General features: G+C 48.8%; 1 long non-coding RNA gene across 2 annotated transcripts; it reads right to left on the reverse strand.

Moving 5' to 3' along the window:
* Positions 1-5081: 5081 nt before the first annotated feature.
* LOC148056971 (uncharacterized) lies at positions 5082-8714 on the reverse strand. Of its 2 annotated transcripts, none has more exons than XR_015702108.1 (3): positions 8586-8714; positions 6262-6361; positions 5082-5730 (listed from the first exon to the last, which is right to left on the reverse strand). It is a non-coding gene; the product is annotated as an uncharacterized LOC148056971 (long non-coding RNA). The 2 variants fall into 2 exon arrangements; XR_015702109.1 differs by having other exon boundaries at positions 6233-6361.
* Positions 8715-8961: the final 247 nt, after the last annotated feature.

Consider the following 8961-nt stretch of genomic DNA (forward strand, 5'->3'; position numbering starts at 1 on the left):
GCCGACCGATGCCAAGCACGTCCCCGAGCAGCGATCGCTGACTCCTGGCCAACGACCCCCCGTTTCCCTACCGAGCGTGACGTCACACGGGAGGGAACAGCGCTTCGGCCGGCGCGGGTCAGCTGAGCTGGCTGTGGCGCCTCCCAGCTTCTGGCGCACCGGGCAGAGCACGGGAAGCTGAAAGGTCCTTGAGCGGTGTAAGCGCTACTTAGCGACAAACAAAACGTCAGTGCGTTACCAACATTGTTCTCATCCTCAATCCAAACCGCAGCACTGTGCCAGCTACTTGGCCCAGCCCCGTCTTCGCTTCATGGGTCCCACCTGGGCTGCCCTAGCTGGAACCCATCAGGAACTGAGGCCATCACCCCAGCCCCACAGCACATCACTGCGTCCCCTGGACCCAACCGCAGCCGCTCACCCAGAGGCCAGGGGCTGGAAACACATCTGGGGTCACAAAGGAGGCAGCAAATGTTTGTTCCTTCACGCCCATCAGAAATCCCAGCAATGAGCTGGTTACGAGGCTTGGTGCCCAAAGGCAGCGGGACAGAGGGAAAAGAGGGACGAGGAAAGCAGAAGGAAGGATGGAGGGAGGTAGAGAAGAGGTGTAGGACAGGGAGCCAGAAAACGGGATACTGGGAACAAGAGAGGGACGGGGAACCGCACAAGGGTGTTGAGAGAGAGAGAAATGGAGTGCAGCGAGGAGGAGGATGGGGAGATCCCACAGGAACAGGGAGCAACAGGGGGCAGGGGAGAGAGACAGAAGGGACCGAGCGGGACAACAGGAACAGCAGAGAGGGACAGAGAGAATAAGAGACACGCAGGCAGCGGCGGGGCGGGGCGGATAGAGGGAAGTACAAAAGGGGGAAAAAGCAAAAAGAATTAAAAAAAAGTGACAGGAAGTTGGAGAGAGGCAGTCACAGAAATAGAAATTAAAAAGCAACAAACATAGGCAAGAATTAAAAATTAGAGAATGTAAGACAGAGCGAGAAATAGAAAGGGAACAGGACAGAGAGGCAGGACATGTAAAAAATTGTTAAAGGGAGCTATGTAGAGGGAGATTTGAAAGGGAAAATAAAAAACAATGGACTACAGGAAACACAGGAAAGAAAAATGGGACAGGGAACTAGATAAATGGAGACATAGAAATAAGACGTTAAAAGCAACATGGTACGTGACAGGAAAGCATTAAGAATAAGGGAAAGGGAACTAGATAAATGGAGACATAAAAAGAAAATTTTAAAAGCGACAGGGTAAGGAAAACCAGAAAAAATTAAAAACAGGGAGAGCAAACTGCGTAAAAGATGAGAGAGAGAAAAATTCAAAAAGGATGGGACAGGAAAGAATTAAAAAACAGGGATAGGGACCTTGATAAAAGTAGACCTAGAAGGAAACTTGAAAATGCCAAGAGGTACAGCACAGTCAGCAAAGAACTAAAAACAGGGACAGCAAACCAGATTACATATGGAAACAAAATTTTAAAAGCCGAGGGATAAAGAGAGGGGAAAATGAAAAAAATAGAGATGGCAATCTAAAGAGAGACATACGAAGAAAAGAGATGAAGTGAAGCACAGGCTGGAGGACAGACAGGAAAGCATTAACAAATAAGCGCATTGGATGGGATAAAATTAGACATCGGAAAAATAAAAGCCACGTCTCTTAGGAAAGACAAGAAAAAACTACCAAATAAAGAAAGGGGGACAAAGAGAGAGACGCATACAAAGTAAATTTTAAAAGCAACGGGGTACACAACAGACCGAAAACTATTAAAAAGTAAGGATAGGGAGCTTGATCAAAGTAGATATAGAAAGAAAATTTCAAAAGCAACTGGGTAGAGGACAAACAGAAAGAAAATTAAACACAGAGGCAGCAAACGAGATAAAAGTAGACATAGAAACAAAAATTTTAAAGCCGAGGTACTAAGACAGGAAAGAATTAAAGAAATAGCAACAGCGAACCAAACAAATGCAGAGAGACAGAAATTGTAAAAAGCGACCGCACTAAGGAAAGATGAGAAATAATTAAAAAATAATGACAGTGAACGGAATAAAGGTAGAAAATTTTTAAAGCAACAGAGTTGAGGGAAATAGAGGAAAAAATTTAAAAGTAGGGGCACTGAACTGAAACGGGGACATAGGAAGAAAATTGAAAATCAAAGGCACTAAGGAAATAATTAAAAATAAAGACATCGAAGGGAAAAATGTAGACAGGGAAAGAACGTTTTAAAAGTGATGGGTATGAGGGAAATAAAGGGAAAAATTAAAAGATAGGGACAGCGAACTAAAACAGATGTGGAAAGAAAATTTAAAAAGCAACGGCACGAATGAAAGAAAAAGAAATAATTTTTTAAACAACAGCAAAGGGAATAAAAGTGGGCATAGAAAGAACATTTAATAAGCAGAGGGGAACTAGGGGAATAAAGGGGAAAAATTGAAAAATAGGGACAGCAAACTCAGAGATGGAGAAAGAACATTGAAAAAGCGAGGGCACTAAGGACAGACAAGAAATTATGAAAAGAAAAGACAGCAAAATAAAGACTGCAAAGGGAATAAACGTAGACAATTTTAAAAGCGACAGGGATTAGGGAAATCAAGGGAAAATTATGAGATAAAGGAGAGCAAACTAAAACAGAGATGTAAAAATAAAATTTTTAAAGTGACGGCACTAAGACAAGAAATTATTAAAAAAATTCAAAGGTAATAAAAGTAGGCATAGAAAGAAGATTTAATAAGCAGAGGGGAATTAGGGAAACAAAGGAAAAAATTAGGAAATAGGGACAGTGAACTAAAATAAATGCAGAAAGAAACTCTAAAAAGCAAGGGCACTAACAAAAGACAAGAAATTATTAAAAGACAAGACAGCAACATAAAGACAGTGAACGAGGTAAAAGTAGAAAAATCTGAAAAGCAAGGGGGATTAGGGAAATAAAATAGAAAAATTTAAAAATAGGGACTGAACTAAAACAGAGATGTAGAAAGAAAAGAAATAATTAAAAAATAAAGGCATCAAAAGTAAGAAAAGTAAGCATAGAAAGAACATTTTAAAAGGGGGCGATAAGGGAAAAATTAAAACGTAGAGACAGCAGGCTAGAACAGATTAAAATAGAACATCTAAAAAGCAAAGGAATTAAAGAAAGGCAAGAAGTAATTAAAAGAACAGCATAATAAAGACTGGGAACGGCATAAAAGAAAATTTTAAAAAGTAACAGGGATTAGACAAATAAATGGAAAAATTAAAAAATAGTGGCAGTGAACTTAAAGAGATGGAGAAGGATAATTTAAAAAGTGAGGGCACTATGGAAAGACAAGAAATAATTAAAACATAAATACAGGGAAATAATGACAGCTACTGGAACAAAAGGAGACAGAAAACTTTAAAAGAAACTCTGATTAAGGAAATAAGGATAACATTCAAAAATAGCATCACTGAACTAAAATGGAGATGATGAAAGAAAATCTAAAAAGCGGTAGCACTAAGGAAAGACAAGAAAGGACAATCAAAAACTAACAGCAGCAAACGGGATAAAAGTAGAACATTTTAAAAGCCAAAGGACGGAGAAAGGAAAGAACTAAAAAATAGCAGCAGTGAACTACAATGCAGAAATAAAAAAAAAAAATGCACTAAGGAAATACAAGAAATCATTCAAAACTACAGATGGTGAACAGGAGAAAAGTGGGCAGAGAAAGAAAATTTGCAAAGCCATGAGCATTAGGGAAAAGAAGGGGAGGGAACTAAAAACTAGGGACAGCAAACTAAAGGCAGAGCAAGAAAATTTAAAACGGGAGGGCCCTAAGGAAAGACAAGAAATAATTAACTAGAGCACAATAAAGACAGCAAAGGGGATAAAAGGAGACAGAAAATTTAAAAGCAATGGAGATTAAAGCCATATTGAGTAAATGAAAAAACGGCGATGGCAAACTATAAGGAAAATAAGGAAAAAATTAATCGAAACTGTGAACTAAAAGAGAGATGTAGAATTAAAAAATTGTAAAAGCAATGGCAGTAATGAAAAACAAGAAAAAATAATTAACGTCTCATGACCGCAAAGGAGATAAAAGTAGAAAATTTTAAAAACCAATGATCAAGATTAAGAAAGGAAAAAAGGAAAACCCAAATATTAAGATTAAGAAAGGAAATCGCTAAAAAATAGTGACAGCTAACTACAACACAGACATAAATAGAAATTTTAAAAAGCAAAGGCACTAAGGAAAGACAAGAAATCATTAAATAATAAAGACAGTGAACAGGACAAAAGTAGGCATAGAAAGAAAACTAAAAGAAAAAGAAAACAAACTAAGAGAGAGCTGTGGAAAGAAAATTTTAAAAGGTAGGGCACTAAGGAAAGACAAAAAAATAATTAAAGATAAATACATCAAAATAAAGACAGGAAATGGTATAAAAACAGACAAACTTTTAAAAGCAATGGTGATTAAGGAAATAAGGAAAAAATTTTAAAATCCCATTGGTGAACTAAAATGGAGATGGACAAGAAGATTTAAAAAGTGATGGCACTAAGGAAAAACAAGAAAGAATAATTAAAAGTTAATGACAGCAAACAAGATGCAAGTAGAAATTTTAAAAGCCAAAGGATTAAGAGAGGAAAGCAGTACAAAGTAGCAACATTGAACTACAATGCAGACATAGACAGAAATTTTTAAAAGCGACAGTGCTAAGGAAAGACAAGAAATCATTCAAAATAAAGACAGTGAACGGAATAAAAGGAGGCATAGAAAGAAAACTTAAAAAGCAATCAGCATTAGGGACAGTGCACTAAAACAGAGATGCAGAAACAAAATTTTAAAAAGCAAGGGCACTAAGGAAAGACAAGAAATAATTGGGAAAATTAAAAAACAGGACATCAGGAAGTGATTTAAAAACCCGCATCGGTGAACTAAAACGGAGACGGAAAAAATGGAAAAAGACAGAAAATTATTTTTGAATCATTTATATAATACAGCAGATATAGGTTTGTATTTGGAAATCCTTCTTTTTTTATATATATATATATATATATATACGAATACTGTATATATACATATGAATATTATTTTTTTATATATATATATATATATATAAAGGCGAGAGATTTTTCTCTACTGCAATGCCTCACACCCGTATTTACAGTTTTGAACGTTTTTGATCACACACACGAATTTTCGAGGCCGATTCCTCCTCTTTTGTCCACGTCTCTCCTTGGACCTGGATCGCTTTTAGTACGGACGCTAGTATCTCAGTAAGCTTTTCAAGTACTACTCTAAGATATTTTCAAAACTTATTGACTGAAAAAGCACACAGCTTCTATGACGAAAACAAAGCCTGTTTCTTCTGAACGCCTGAACTCTTACAAACGGCGTCTTTCCTCTTTTAGGACGCAACTATTTTCCCGATATCATTTCCTAGTAAGCGCACAGAAACAGAAGATTGCGCTTTCAGGAAGGCAAAATAAACGGAGGGAAGTCGGCTTTGCACAGGCAGAACACGCTCCAGCGCAGACCTTCTTTTCCTTTTAGGATCTGCGTTAAAATAGTTCCTAGAAAAACTACAGAAGGAAGGAGAGCTGGCGCATTCTTGACGTTAACTTTGAAGTCCATGCTCCAAGCGCCTTAGGAAAAACGCGGACACGCATCGCGGACGTACCTTGTACTCGCAGACCGCTACGCAGCCTTTCCGTCCGTCTTGCGCTTTCACGGCAGAAGAAAGGGCGACCACGGTGAAACGGCGGCAGCTGACACTCTGCTGAGAGAGGAAAAAAAACCTGTAGCATAAAGCTGGGGAGGAGTCCCAAGCTGCCCGGTTTTGTGAAGTCTTGCGAAGGCTACAGCCGAGCGAAGGAAAAAATAGCCCTTTGGAACATATTGCCAAACAACATTCGGCAATAAAACTCGGAGGCGTTTGACACGCGCCCATTTTTTGGTAACTTGCTATTTGCTTCCTGTTATCGTTGTTCTTCCTTCAGAACCTCTACTTGGAGCCAACTTCTTTGCTACCGGTTCAAGCGTTTCCCTTCCTGGTATTACTAGCACACGGGCCCAGGCAAGTCCCTGAACTGCTCTTCCGAACTTCTCCAAACGACAATTACAGCCACAAAAGAGGACTTCAAGAGAGGAAAAGGAGAGGCCGGGCAGCAAAAAAGCTCTGCAGGCTGCCACCAGTCAACATTCCACTCTTTTTTTTTTTTTTCTTTTAAATACACCCCCCCCCCCGCCCCCAAATACAAACAAAAAAACCCCATGACCTTGTATTTTTTTTCCTTTGGGAGCTCACCCCTGTCTCAGCACAGTGTCCTCCACAGAGCAGGAAGCGCAGACGATCTGTATCCCGATCTGCACGCGACGAATCCGTGTTCAGAAGAAATAGGCCAGATCTGTAAGACCGGTGTTATTTTGGGGGTTTTAACAATCACAACGCAATTGCATCGACCGACGCGTTTGTGAGAAAACTCCTTAACTTCTAAACGTAGCACCTCCTTGGGTAAAAAAACGTGTGCGAGACTGAAAAAAAGGGATGATTCAGAGCTCCCGCTCACGATGGAGCCGTGGCGAAAGGAATGAAAGTGAAGACAAACAGCAGCAACAGGAAGTGAAATTCGGCTTTAATTCTAGGCACGTGCTTAAGAGACTCTCCAAGCCCACACCTCAATCCTAGGAGCGACTAGCCCTTTTCTGGAAGGACAAACTTTGTTACTTCAAAGTCCTAGACCGAAGGCTCCACGGAACAGAACGTGCACCGAGCCACAGGCCACCGTGCCACCGACGCTCTGATGGCAAAGAAAAACCAAGGAAAACTAAAGTTTAAAGATCGGTTTCCATCGCGTTTCATTCCTTACGTTTCCACTGGCACCTAGGTGCTCCAAAATGAACTCTACTGACACCGCATGTTACTAACAATTTAGTTCTGCGTATCAAAACAACAGGCTATTTCCAGCTCGCCCATCAAAGTAGCACGACCGACCAGAAGAGAAACACCGGACCCTAAAGAAGGGAACAGGCAGCTCTTCATTTCTCCTAGAGGAAAGTCTGTTCTTTTGCCCGGAAGGCAAACAGCCGAAACTGCCAAGGGAGCACTGCAGGAACGCGGCGCGCTCTCTCAGCTGCAATTTGTCATCGGCTTTTCTGCACGGGCAGCGGCTTTGCCTTTCCTCTGGCTTTGATGTGGCGCCCCTGGAGCGTCCTTGACCCGGCAAGGGTTTCTCCCCGCTCCCGCAGCCCCAGACACGCGATTACCTGAGCGCCGAGCGGAATCACCCACGCGGGATTTTCTTCCCGGGACGCAGAAGGTGACGCTGGGAAAGGAGGAGGCAAAAAAGGAAGCGGTTTGTCCGGCAGCCACGGCCCTAGAAACTACACCTCCCGGCATGCCCCGGGCAACCAACGTGACCGACCAAAAGCCCCGGATGCCGCGAGACGCAACCCTCCGTGCTTTGGGACCCTGCGGGGACACCGTTCCCCCCGCCGCCGCCGCACGTGGAAGCCCCGCCGAGCCCCCAGCGCGGCTCCGGGCAGCCCCCGCCAACACCTCCGGCTGCCCGCCCCCGCCCGGCGCCGACGCGGCGCGGCGCCCCCGCCGCCCGGCCCCGGACCGGCGCGGCGCGGCGCCCGCCCGGCCCCGGAGCGGCGCGCGGCTCGGCGCGGCGCCCCCCGCCCCGGAGCGGCGCGGCTCGGCGCGGCGCCCCCCGCCCCGGAGCGGCGCGGCTCGGCGCGGCGCCCCCCGCCCCGGAGCGGCGCGGCTCGGCGCGGCGCCCCCCCGCCGCCCGGCCCCGGAGCGGCGCGGCTCGGCGCGGCGCCCCCCCGCCGCCCGGCCCCGGAGCGGCGCGGCTCGGCGCGGCGCCCCCCCCGCCGCCCGGCCCCGGAGCGGCGCGGCGCTCCCCCGCCGCCCGGCCCCGGACCGGCGCGGCGCCCCCCCCCGCCCGGCCCCGGCCCGGCGCGGCTCCCCCCCCCCGCCCGGCCCCGGACCGACGCGGCTCGGCGCGGCGCTCCCCGCCGCCCGGCCCCGGACCGGCGCGGCTCCCCCCCCGCCCGGCCCCGGACCGACGCGGCTCGGCGCGGCGCTCCCCCGCCGCCCGGCCCCGGCGGGGCTCGGTGCGGCGCCTCTCCGCCGCCCGGCCCCGGACCGGCGCGGCGCCTGCCCAGCATCGAATCAGTGCGGCTCAGGGCGGCGCGGCGGCCCCCGGCGCCCGGCCCCAGAGCGGCGCGGCTCGGCGCGGCGCCCGCCCGGCCCCGGACCGGCGCGGCTCGGCTCGGCGCGACGCTCTCCCGCCGCCCGGCCCCGGCGCGGCTCGGCGCTGCCCCGCCGCCCGGCCCCGGCGCGGCTCGGCGCTGCCCCGCCGCGCGGCTCGGCGCTGCCCCGCCGCCCGGCCCGCACCGGCGCGGCGCCCGCCCAGCATCGAACCAGCGCGGCTCAGCTCGGCGCGGCGACCCCCCCGCCGCCCGGCCCCGGAGCGGCGCGGCGCCCCCCCGCCGCCCGGCCCCGGGAAGCCCCACCCGCCCGGCTCCCACACGGCACCGCACCCTCCCCGCTCCGTGCCTCCCGCCGGCCCGGCCGCTCCCCCCCCAGGCACCGCCGCCCTTCTCGGGACTTTCCCCGCTCACCTCCTCCCTGCCTGCAGCCGCAGCCGGGCTCCCGCTGGCCCCTCCGCGGGGGGAAGCTCCACCCACGGCGCGATGCCCGCCCCCGATGCACCTCGCAGGCGCTGGCGAAGCTCCGCCCTCCCAGCGGAAAACCCCGCCCTCTGCAGCCAAGCTCTGCCCTGCACACAGCACGCATGAGCCGGTGAAGCTCCGCCCCCTCGGCAAAGCTCCACCCTCCCATGGCAAAGCTCCGCCCCCCGCAGCAAAGCTCCGCCCCTGAGACAGCGCGCATGCGCAGACAAAGCTCCGCCCTTCACAGCAAACCTCCGCCCTCCCACGGCAAAGCTCCGCCCCCCCGCAGCAAAGCTCCGCCCCTGAGACAGCGCGCATGCGCAGA

The sequence above is a fragment of the Nipponia nippon genome, unplaced genomic scaffold, assembly GCF_047370975.1.
Source record: "Nipponia nippon isolate SJK-2023a ecotype South Korea unplaced genomic scaffold, ASM4737097v1 scaffold_106, whole genome shotgun sequence".
NCBI classification, from domain to species: domain Eukaryota; kingdom Metazoa; phylum Chordata; class Aves; order Pelecaniformes; family Threskiornithidae; genus Nipponia; species Nipponia nippon.